This window comes from Anarrhichthys ocellatus, unplaced genomic scaffold (genome assembly GCF_004355925.1).
Source record: "Anarrhichthys ocellatus isolate YVR2014 unplaced genomic scaffold, GSC_Weel_1.0 scaffold19, whole genome shotgun sequence".
Lineage (NCBI taxonomy): Eukaryota > Metazoa > Chordata > Actinopteri > Perciformes > Anarhichadidae > Anarrhichthys > Anarrhichthys ocellatus.
In genome coordinates, this window is record NW_022280049.1 from 4,290,647 (window position 1) to 4,303,187 (window position 12,541).

Consider the following 12,541-nt stretch of genomic DNA (forward strand, 5'->3'; position numbering starts at 1 on the left):
CCCCCTCTTATAACTAATCCAGTCTCAACTCATCAAGGATTCCCCATTATCTAGTCGTTACTCCTCTTACAGATAAATCTCACTGTCAGCAATAGACTTTAGCCCTGATTACGTCTTACTTTCATTGGATAATCAAAATCTCTCATTCGTCTTCAGCCGTTCCCATTACATCCACACGTTCCCCAGAGCCTCAGCAGAGGATTTCCACTAAAGATGCAATGTTTTATTATTTAACACAGAGCTGCCAGTGTGAGTGATGCTGCGGCGCTTGCTTTTCGAACGGCCATAATGAAAGTTAAAGAGCCATAGAATGTCATTAGGCTTGTCTTTCTACGCATGCCAGTTGTTGATTAATTCATCTCACCACATTTGTCCCTCATTTTCTTGTTTATCGCTCCGGACGATTATTTGTGTTGGTTTATGCCTGCCCTCTCCCTTCTCTCATCACTCCTTTAGTCCACACTTCCCATCAACTCTTTCCCTTAAGCTGTGCATCAACTAACTATATATATTGAGTCATAATATATTTCCTTTCTTTACCTTCGCAAAGAAATAGTTTGTCTTTTTATACAATACGTTTTTGTTAATGATACCCACAATTTTCTCATTCCTAGGTTTGGTCTCTTTCTCCTACCTGTTTCCATCTACTGGTTTCCTCGGGTCACTCCACTTCTCTTTCTTTCCTCCCCGACTCTTGTCTTCCGCTGCCCCAAATGTTGCGAGTGGCTGAGATTTCCCTCCTCCTTCGGCTATCAGTGATTTAAATCCCGGCGTTTCTTCGATCTGAAAGACGAACCTCAGTTGCCTCAATCATTTGGTCCTGGTGTGTGTGTGTGCGTGTGTGTGTGTGTGTGTGTGTGTGTGTGTGTGTGTGTGTGGGTGGGGGGGCGTGTGTGTGTGTGTGTGTGGGCGCTAGTGCTGGTTGTTTTGTTGTTTGTGCATCTGTCTCTCTGCACAACTGTATTCATCCCCCCACATGAGCCTCTGTGCACCCCTCTCTCTCTCTCTCTCTCTCTCTCTCTCTCTCTCTCTCTCCATTTATGCCACTCACCCTCTCATATGTGCTGCATCTCTCTCCTCTTTTTTCACTGACCCCCACCTCCACACACACCCGTACTGTACGCACACACATTACCATCCAGAGTGATCAGCCATATCACTTATTTTTCTCTCCTTCATTTCTCCTCCTCCCACACGTCTTTTTTTTATTCTTTTGGGCCCTTAATCTCTATCTACCTCCCTCCCCTCCAATTTACACTGACACCGCACCTCCTTCTGGGCTTCAAAGATCTCCTCTGTCTCATTCCCTCGTGCCCTCTCCCTCCTCACCTTCAACTCCGTTCCCTTGCATCAGTGTCATCACCGAGTTAGTTTCCTCTCAGCTCCGTCTCCAAAATACCCATGTGGCTCCTGTGTGATATGAAGAGACGATTAAAGACTTTTCCCTATTTGCCTCTCATTAAACCTTATTGGAAATGGTATCCATGTCTTGTCTCACTCCTTAAACCCTCTTTACGATATCTGCTGCTGTGCACATCTTTTGATGTTTCTGAAAGTAACAACAGGAGCAGAATGCCTTTGTGAATTTTGTGATTAGGGTGGTGATGGTGATGACTTATCCACACACACAGCAGTCGTCCACACGTACACCAAAACGCTTTTTTGTGCTAAACGGTCAATCTCTTTGATTGATCTGTATATGCCGTTCGTTCTCCAAGTTTCAACACTGATTATAACGCCTGACCTCGGAGGGCCCATAGGAGTTCCAGCATGTGTGAGAAAGCCTTGAGGGTATTCAGCCTAATAGGATTTCAGCCCACACCATCGACCCGCTGCAGCCTATTGCTTTCCCAGCCTGCGTTCCTCAGCACCGAGTGCTCATGTTAACTGGTTGCTAACAAGCTGATATGTTCCAGGTTATTTGAGTGCATCAGCGTCTCACTACGGAAATCTCTGTTAATCTTAATGTCATGCTCTGGTGGCTGAAATCTTTTTTCTTTTTTTTTTTACATTTAATGATAATGGTGAGGAGTGCTGTGGAATGAACATGGCATAATCTGATTTACACACTGTGTGAGTACACACACACAGTCACAGTCCCTGACAGTGACGGAGACAAATGGAGACATTTGAGAAGCACCTGGGGGGGAGGATGTCAGATCTGTGTGTTAGGGGGCTAACGAATAATTATGGTCGGACCAGCGATGTCGCAGTGGCGGAACAACTCAGTGTTAGTCAGCATCCAGCTGACGGCCTCTGCCTACCTGCCTGCATTTTAACATCTGTCTGTGATATGTTTTTTTTTACTTCTCTCGCCGCTTAAATGCCTGTGAAATCCTACGTATCCGTCCACATTTCTCTAAATTCCTTTATTGGCTAGCTCACTTTGCACGCTCTGACTATTCACCTGCCAGCTTCCTGTTCCTTTACGGCTGCTCTAATTGGTTAATTCAACTTTAATGTCTTGTAAAAATCCCAGACATATATAATACTAGACGTTTGGCAGCCGCTGCAGTTAAATCCAAATGCTCCGGCTTTAGAAAACGTGCCAAAAGCTAACTAGGCCCGGTCGGTTGATCAAAATGCAATTGATTAAAACGTTGTGTTCTTATGAAAGACCCAATCCACAGCATTAGAATCATCATTTGAATAGGACGTGCATTTCTGCGTCTAATGCTGGGCTTGCATTAGGCGTGTGTTTGTGTATAGAGCTACACCGCGAGCCTTCCAGTCTCTGCCTCACTCATTAAGGTCCACATATCAATAACTGGTCCCCTTTGATCACCCCCTTACTTAATTTTTCATTTGAAATGCAATCAGTTATCCAGGGCTAACGGCTCCCCGCTGAATGCATACGTGTACAGCAATTGGACTTCCCAGTTATGTGTCACTCGTCTCCACTATTGCTCCTCTGATCTCACCTTTATAGCCTCCAGTTTGCTCTCCCATCCATCCATTCATCGATTCATCCATCCATCCATCCATCCATTCATCGATTCATCCATCCATCCATTCATACATGCACACATCATCCTCCCCTCACATCTTCTGTCCAGTCAAGAACACTTAGTGCTGCACTTTGGTTTCTTTCCCATCAATCCCCTGTTGCGTAACCGTCTTTCTCTGAATCTCTTTGGCTCGCTGTCTTCGACTCCATTTCTATTTCTCTGTCCGTGCCTCTCGCTGCCGCTCTATTGTGAGGGAGGGGAAAAAAAGCATTTTGACGACACCATGTTTCAAGCAATGAAAGCCCATGCTTTGGCTTGTAGATTTGCTGTCATGTGACAAATGGAAATGTCACAGGACTGCTCATGAGACAGACGGTGATAAATCTCACCTAAATGACTTGTGACGGCTGCCATGTCCAGGAGGAACACGTATAATTTAACGTGACGTAGTCTCCAGGCCGCCCGTGCGCTCTGAGCCAGCTGGCATGTCTCCCCATGACTGTTGGGTTTTCTGTTGTCTTTCTTCAGAAAAGAAATGGACATGAAGTTGTACTTTAACATTCCTCTCTCAACTCTTTGTTTCCCAGAAGGTCTACTTACTCAGGCTCTATGCCCTAGGCTTTATCTGAGGCAGAGCTTAAGGCACTTCTTCTTTTCCCTTTTGTCTTTTTACTCTTGTCGTTCCACTCGTTGATCCCAAATTATCAACTGGTTTCAGTCCTGTCTCCTTTCTATCTAAGTTCCTGTCTGGCAGTCTTGTTATCATCCCCCTACATTTCCGCATAATTCCACTTTTCATCTCTTTGCAGTCAAAGTTTGGCGAAGTGTTTTTATGTGTGACATTAGCTGCCTGGTCCCCCAAGAACGGTATATTCACAAAAGTATAATTAAAATGCTTTGAAGGCAATGCTCATAGAGCATGGCACAGCATTCTGTTTGGGACTGGGAGCAGAAACCCACCTGCAGGACTACAAACCACAAATGCATTTGGTGCATCAGTGAAATAGCTTATTAAAAGTAAACACCCTCGGACGATTAGAAACAACCAACCCGTTCTCATTCCCAACCCGTCGCATACATCCGCTTGGTCGGGGTCACTTTTTAGCACACTGGGAAGCCTGCCCCTTGACTTTACTTAGGTTTCTGCAACAAAACTACTTGGTTTGGTTGAGTGAAAGATTCTGGTTTAGGTTAAGTTAAAATAAGTACTCTGTTTTGCAACTTCAGTTATGTAGTCTGCGAAGCAATGGGGGTTTTGAATGTGGTTTTGTTAAGATGCCTGAAATAGGGTCTGTGGTTAACACAAGTTTAAGAGATTTTAACGTATCGTTTTCGGTCTAAAATACATGAGTAAATAACCCCCACATGAATTTTTAAGCTTTAACGTGTCTTGAAAAAGGTGACAAGTGGCTAAATGAGACTGCTATACTTCATCACGTTGACTAGTCTGGCTTTACAGCCTCGTTTTGTTTATACTCTTGCTTATGCGGCGGTGTTCGTTCATAGCCTAGCTTTAAGCGTTAGCGTTTTACTTTTGCCGATTGCATTCACGCTTCGAAAATCATAAAAGTGGTGTCAATTGTGAAGATTATCTTGCTTGACAAAACGTGTCATAAATCCAATTGGCTTCTTTGTCGAGAGAACCAGTGCGACTTTAAATTATTGGGTTGGCCTACAAAAGTACGTCATCCCTGCAGCACTCTTTTCAGGAAAGTATTACTGGCCCCTGGCTGTTTGAATTGTTTAGTCTGGCATTTAAACTAGCCATTATATAAGCAGTCTGCAAATTTGCGCATCAGTTAATAAATAAATAAATAAAGATCACCTTCTTTACACTTCAGCAAAATGACAAATAATCCTTTGAGTTGATTATTGATAGGCCACCTGATGGTTTCTTTTCTTGTGCCTTGTATGAACAATTAATTATATACTGTATTATTAACAGCAGGATTTACACTGAAAAGTGACCTGTTAAGTAGAGCCGAAGTGGATGAATAAAAAAAAAAAAACGTTGCTAAAAAAGCAGCTGCTTCGACGCTCTCCCATGAGTACATTGGGATTTGTACCGAAGCCCAGTGGAGGTGAAAAATAGAATCATCCTTTGAGAAATAAGCTGCTTACTCCCTCGATGTTAACATCGTATTTTCTGTCTTCAGCCGGCCGCCACTTGTAATGGCTGGGAGTTTATTCAAGCTTTAAACCCTTGTAACCCCCAAATTGTAAAACATCATGGCATCATGAGTACTGTGTGCAACAACGCAACAACCACGGCTAATTTAATGGACTGGTTTTGTAGCCAGTGATGTGAGATGTTTACCTTCACAAAAGGTAAAATGACACCGTGACTCAAGGTGAAGTCAGGCACCCATACGTGCGTAAGTCAGTAAGACACTGACTCTTTGCCCCAAGATGCCGCTGGTAGGGCTGATAAAATTTGCATGATTTTAACAGACTTCTAATCTCAGATAATAACACTTAATTACCCACCTGCCTTCAATACTATCTTTATCAAACTAACGTCTGTCCCTTTATCCTCAGGGATAAACGCTGCACATTCTGTAATAGGCAAATTTTGTGTTGATACAAAAATAATATGGATTCTACACCTTAATACAGTGATTTTCAACCGCTGTGCCGTGAGAGATCGCAAGGTGTGCAAAATGTCCAATTTAATAACAAATACTTTGCCAGTGTTGAGCGTCTGAGCTGCAATATAGTGGCTGGCTAAGTAATACATGCTGTTCCATGCCAGTGGGTGACGGTAGGTAGCGCAGTAACGACCGTGTTCATTTAAGACAGTAGAATGAAATGACGCGCGGGAGAGGTTGCGGTGACGAGACGAACAGCGATGGAGAAATATTTGAAAAGTAAAAATGCAGACTCTGAACTGGGCCCTGGACAAAATAACCCAGATGAAAAGCCTAGTAAGGATCAACACATTTAGAGACTTGTCATTAAATTGTACATATATCCGGCCCGCGGTACAACGGCCCGCCAGAAAATATCATATGTTTATCATAACTGGCCCGCCACACCACAGAGCTCCGGGACGAAAAGTGGCGATGTGAGCTGGCTTTTTGTGCAACATGACGAAGCATCTCACTGCGCTAAACCTCCAGCTTCAGGGACGGGGACGTATGATGACAGACATGTGTGATGCAGTAAAAGTCTCCACCGCTGTGTTCCCGACTGCGCATTTTGCTGATAAACTGGGTGCACGTGGCACGCAGTTCACGCTGCGATTTACCGACTTTGCTGCTCAGAAATTTCAATTTGAACTGCTCAGCAATCCGTTTGCAGTTGACGTGGAAAGAGCACCTGTGGAGCTGATGGACCTCCAGTGTAATGACACACTCAAGGTAAAGTGTGACTCTGAGGGCGCTGCACAGTTTCCAAGCTTCACCCCCGAAACGATGCCTTAACTCCGCCTACATGCTGCCCAAATTCTCTGCATGTTTGGAAGCACATACCTGTGTGAGCAGCTTTTCTCTGTGATGAAGATGAACAAAAACCCACACAGGAGTCGTCTCACTGATGCACGCCTTCACTCCATCTTGAGGGTTTCCACAGAACCTAACCCCAGATATTAATGAACTGGCAGCCAAGAAAAGATGCCAAACATCTGGCTCTGGTATGTATGCATAAAATAATGTAGCCTACCTAAACATGTATTCTTTTTGCACTTTGTCCAATATCCCTTCTATCCTGTTTATTACATGGTGACTCTATTTGGCCCTCAACGTAGTCACAATTTGTTATTTCGGCCCTCTCTGTGATTGAGTTTGACACCATGGCATATATGCTGTATTATGCTAAAAGGTGTCATTTTGTAACGTTGTTGGTTGTTGGTGTGCCGCGGGATATTTTTAATGTAAAAAATGTGCCGTGGCTCAGAAAAGGTTGAAAAACACTGCCGTAATATATGAATTCATACTGCACTTCTTTTTTGGCAAAGTACATGTTTAGCAGTAAAAACCAATAAGAGACACATTCTCCATGCCTGCTCTGCCCTCAGGTCCACTCAGGCTCTTATTAGAGCTGTCAGCAGCAGAGAAGACTGAAAGCTCCTCTCTATGAACAGGACTTACAGAGACCTACCAGGAAGGAAAGTCCACCTATCATATCTGAAATCAGACTCTCACACTAGCCAACCACTTGGGAATCTGAGCATTCCAGCGCCAATCAGGCTGCAGTTTTCAATCTTTCATTCGATCCATAAATCTTGTCTGTCAGCCCGGCATAATAACAGAACGGAAATGTCAAAACAGGGGTCTACGTTTGCAGAGAAATGCTTTTAAATCCGCGTGCGAAGGTTAAACTACAAGGCGCCGGTGGGACTAGTTTACAGAAGGTGGATGTAGTGTGGAGGATAATCTCCAAGGAATGGAGCGCCAAGGTGGTAGAGCTTTCTGTACACACGGTGGTGCTTCAGGAAAAAACAGTTCCGTCCTTATTGGCCGTGCTGGGGAGTCTTGGTCATTACCAACTCTTTGACTTCCTGTCACTGTCTCTATCCTGGCTCTATTGTTCTTCCTGTTTCCACTCGTTCCCTGCCTCTTCTCTGTGCGATCCACCGACACTCTTTTTTTCTGTATGGTAACTATGAAGCTGTCGCTAGCTAGCTGGTTAGCTTAGCATAAATAGACTATTGGAAAAGGGGGAAAACGGCTATCCTGGTTGTGCACAAAGGTTATATAATTCACCTTTCAGCACCTGTAACACTCACTAATTCACACTTTATGTCTAGCTTGTTTAATTTGTACAGATCCAAAGTGTGTTACGTATAATTCTATGTCCTGCTGTGAATGTTTGTGTAAATCTTCCTTTCTCACTCCATCTCTAGCTGTCTCTCCTCCGCTCAGTTGTCTCCTTCCAGCTATCAGTCGGTCCTCCTTTTGACAGTCAAGGGAAAGGTTATGTCCCTTCCTCTGAGTGCTCCGGTGTGTATTTATCGAGTAACTGAAGTGTGAATCCATCAACCTGCCTGGTGGATCCCTCGATGTCGCACACGGATTCAGGTCATCTAATCAGCCATAACCCAGGCAACAACCAGGGGGAATAAGGACAGGTCAAGGGTGTAAACGCCCCCAGTTTGTGCTTTAAATGAGAATGTTGTGGGGAGTGTGGTTATTTCTGCTCATTGTAAACCCTGCACTGTAATGTCAATAACATTATGACTCATTTACTCTCCACCAATTCCCTTTTCTTCAGACCTGCATCTGTGTATTCACGGCGTCGGTTCTAAAATGTAATTTCGTGGCTGTATTTAGTTTATCGCGGCACTTCTTACCTTTATCAAATCAGTCTACTGACCCATGGTTTCTCCTTCCAGAATAACCCGTTCTCCCTGAAGCGAGTCCTGTCCCTTTTGCCTTCACTTGAAATTCAGATGAGTGGAGTGTCAGGAGTGGTTATCATCTGGACCTGGGGTGACATCTCATTTAATCCCACGGGAGGGAGAGGTGAACAGGGAATTCGTTCCCTTGTCACCTTCATCCTACCAGCTCTGATGGGTCGCGGGGGCTGAGAAAAAAGAAATAATGCCATGAGGGCCTCACCTTATTCTGTCTTTATGTTGTGTACGTGTGGAAAGTCTACTTTTGTGATTTATTGTCATTTTTAAATTCCTGTAAAACTCAGTTATTTTTTTGCTAACTGATTTAATTTCAACCATATGCTTTATAAATTGTAAACCGGATTGTTGTTTAATTTTGTGATGATTCCACCATCAAGATCTGATATGGTTTTGGTTTATTTAGTTAACAGGTAGTTAGCTTAGCATAGAGACTGAAAACGGGGGGGAACAGCTAGCCTCGTTGAATGACAAACATGGCTGATGACGGTTTGTAGGGTAACGCTCAGTTCTGTGACCGCTGACTCACTCTGTGATCACTTCACTTGACTTTCAATCCAGCCACTCACACGATACAGATTATGGCACTGATGATAGCTTGAATCACAGGTGGCACCTCCATCCAGAGGTTAATGATAACTTCTGGGTTGCTGCATGCAATGAATATTTGAATATTTTAATCATTTTTCACACCTGCGTAATGCTATTTGCTTCAAACACTATACAGGCGATGTAAGAGAGTTGGAAGCCACTAAAAGTTGGTTTCTGAGAAATGCCGACAAGCAGAGCTTCTTCACCATCGACGGTCACTGATTGACAAAACATTTCCTGGCCAAACTACTGTGCGAAACTGTCATTTTCAAAAGCACCATTATTTGAGAAAAGTGTTTTATTGAAACACATCCACATTAGAAGGAACATGGTATTCACCTCCTTGAAGTGCGTCTCTGTGTGCATAGTGTACTGATGTGAGCTGTCAAACAAAGGATCATCTGCATGATCCAGCAGAGACTTCTCCACCCACCCACACACTTACACATGCATGCATACCCATAGTGGTCCTCCTTTTGCCACAGGGATAAAGACACACCAATTAGCATGCACCAGTTGATTTACTCAGGAACTGGAGAAAAGCCCAGCGGGGGAGTTGAAGGTTCAGGAGGCCGAGGCGGTGCGCCTGGCCTGGGCAAACATTAGAGTGGCACAGCAGTAAGAATAATCAGCCACACAGTTGTTTCTTGGATGCGTAATGCCTTTTGAGGGAACTTCAGCCACATAGCCCAGTGCTGGGTGTCGGCCATTAAAACCCACACAGACAGCTGCAGTGGCTCTCGTCCTCTTTGTGGCCACAAACTCTTCTCCATGAAGATGAATGGGTGCAGATATAAAGACCTGAGCAAATACATTTTCCGTTGCCGGTTCTCCCCCATCAACGTGCTGAATATGTAAATTCCATGTCATACGCATCCTCAATACATGAACAATGTGTATGATTGTCAGGGATTAACCTATAGACAGTCTTACTTTCTCACAAACAGCTGTTCATGTATGTGGTTTGATTGGGGTTTTTCCAAAGGTTGTTAGGCAAATACAACTCTGCTTTCACTCTCAATTTATTGTCACAAGGGTTGTTTTTTTTTATTACGAAACAATTTTCTCTCTGCAAATGAGATCCGACTAACAAACGAAGGACACGGGTGAATGTGCAGACACCTTCTAGGCTGCATTAATTCTGACAGATGTAGGACTTTCTGTTTGCAGTGCGGCTGGTCTGCGCCGGACTTCTTGGTATAAAATATATTCTGTTTTAATGATTGCTCTCGTGCTCCCTGGTGTTTTCTGAGCGTGGACACACTCCAGTAGCTTTGGTTTCGATACAGATTCTCCTGTATTGCATCTTGCTTTTTCTTTTTCTTTTCTGTTGCCCCCCCCCATTCCATATTTCTTCCTCCAATGCGCCTTATCGAACGTTCGTAAATAATTCGCTATCCTGCGCCCACATTCGTTATTCCTCCAGCCTGCTCTTGCCCTCTCCGTTAGTACCTAACTTCCATTCTGTGCCTTATCTATATGGAAATGAGTCGGTGTGAAAGTGTGGGAATGCTGATAGCAGTGCAGGTTACAGTATATGTAACGCAGACATGTGCAGTGTGTATGTGATGCTCATTGACGCCCACCATCCAGCACAGGCTCTGGCTGATGGAACAATTAACTTTGACGTCAATGAGTTCACGCTCAAAGTCAAATCCTGCGTCTCCGCTCCAAATTGCCGCAATCAATTATTCAATCTTGCATCAATGAAGCACAAAACTGCTAAAAGATTGTGCTGTATGAATCATATTCTCTTCATCGCACTCAGTACACCATTAATACAATAAAAATCATGCTTGCATTCGTTTATAGACCCGCTAAGTGGCCACCATACTAGGGGTCCAGTCTTCCAGTGGATTGATTATCTTCCCAGTTCAGTCATGTGCGAAAACCACACTTCACCAAGACAAAGCAGCCGATTCATTCACCATTGATTTTCACTTTGACCTCCAGAGATCTGCAAAGTAATGAAAATGCAATTAAACTTCAATAAAAAAAAGAAGTTTGGTGGCTTTTGTGTCTTCATTATGGTAATACAAATAGAATGGTGAACACACACCCACATGCACCACTGCATATACGCTGAGATAGCTTTAAATGCTGTATGTGTAAACTGTAACGGTTCAATGACCACTAAGCAGACTCTTTCCTTTTAAGATACCTGTTCCTACATGTTACTCCAGGGCAGGTTGCTCCACACTCGAGGAAAGACGAGTAGTTTGGATTTGCTGTATCCTGACTGTCTGGTACTGTTGTGCAACACCCACATGGCTTACTGAGCTTAAGCAAACCTATGGAAGTGCACCATATACGTTCTTAGAAACCAGGATTACAAAAAAACGTTTTTTAGCTGATCTGCTGAGCACTCCTTCCTTCTGAACAATTTTCTGTTGGTAAAAAAGCTCCTTGACAACTCTTTAGTCTAACAATCATATCAAGAGATTTGTTTTTGCACCTAAATGATCTGAGACTAGAAATAAAACAAGAAAGCCATATAGTTTCCCGCAGTCATAAAATTGGGTGATATTAAATAATCCAAGAAGGATGGTTATTGAGGGGCACGCTTAAGACTTTCTTAACACTACCTAACTAACTTTATTGTCGTAAATCTGCCTTGCAGCCACATGATCTAGATAACACTCATTTGTACATAATAAATACACAAAACATAACAAAATACATCAAACCAACAAGCTCCCATAAAGCGATCCGTGACAACATGAATATTCATGGCTCAAGGGGACAAAGAATCCCTCACCCTGTTAGGCCTCACATGGGCTGATATATTGTGTCAAACTCATTTCATGATTTAAAAAAAAAGCTGTTTCTTTCACCAACTGAGCCAAACTGCTGTCAGATGTTAAATACATGACTTGCATTATCTTTCATTGTATCAAACAAGATTTTTTATCCGGCTAGCCAATTTATCGACAGAGTTTCAGAACATCAAAGACAGACCTAATTTGAACGTTTAAATATAAGACACAACATATCGGGAAATCCCTATCGGTAACCATCTAACCAGTGGAGTCAGGATCCTTGTTTTTGTCACTGAAGTCACAGTGGTGTGTCACAACACACAGCTTATGAGGGTTTGGAAGACGTTACCACGTCTGATGTCTCCGAGCGTGACGGGACCGACGGTTTCATCCAGACGTTTACTGTTGGTGTGACATCTAATCTGTCAGAGGTGACCTCCAGGCCCCCACAGCATGGCTTCAGACTGAAAGCTTTACGATTGTAAGTGATGCCTCCTGCGCTGAGATGTATTGTCTCTGACACCTGCTCACATTTGTGCATGTTTGCCCGTGAAATCTGAATATATGGCAGAGGCTTTGAGTCCCCTATGGTTTGATATTCACATGTTGCATACAAAAAAAATGTGATTAAAAATTGTAAGAGCTTATAGGCAACTTCTCGTGTGCTGGATGTGCAGCCAAAACAAAGTGCAGAAGGCTGCTGGAAGCCTCCAGGGGAGAAGATTCTGTTGACACTTACATATGCTGCAGCTTATCTGCTTGTTTACAACATAGAGCGAGTAGTTCCAAGAAGACCCATTGTGCTCTACGCACTTTGGTGAGTCTTTCAAAATTCTCTGTCTCTGTGTGTGTGTGTGTGTGTGTGTGTGTGTGTGTGTGTGTGTGTGTGT

General features: G+C 43.5%; 1 protein-coding gene across 1 annotated transcript in view; it reads right to left on the reverse strand.

The window, feature by feature from the left end:
* gabrp (gamma-aminobutyric acid type A receptor subunit pi) overlaps window positions 1–861 on the reverse strand; it is a 6,103-nt gene extending 5,242 nt beyond the window's left edge. The window contains exon 1 of the mRNA XM_031857641.1: window positions 635–861. The gene's annotated coding sequence lies outside the window, so the exon portion shown is untranslated. The remainder of the gene's footprint in view (window positions 1–634) is intronic.
* Between the last annotated feature and the right edge of the window lie 11,680 nt (window positions 862–12,541).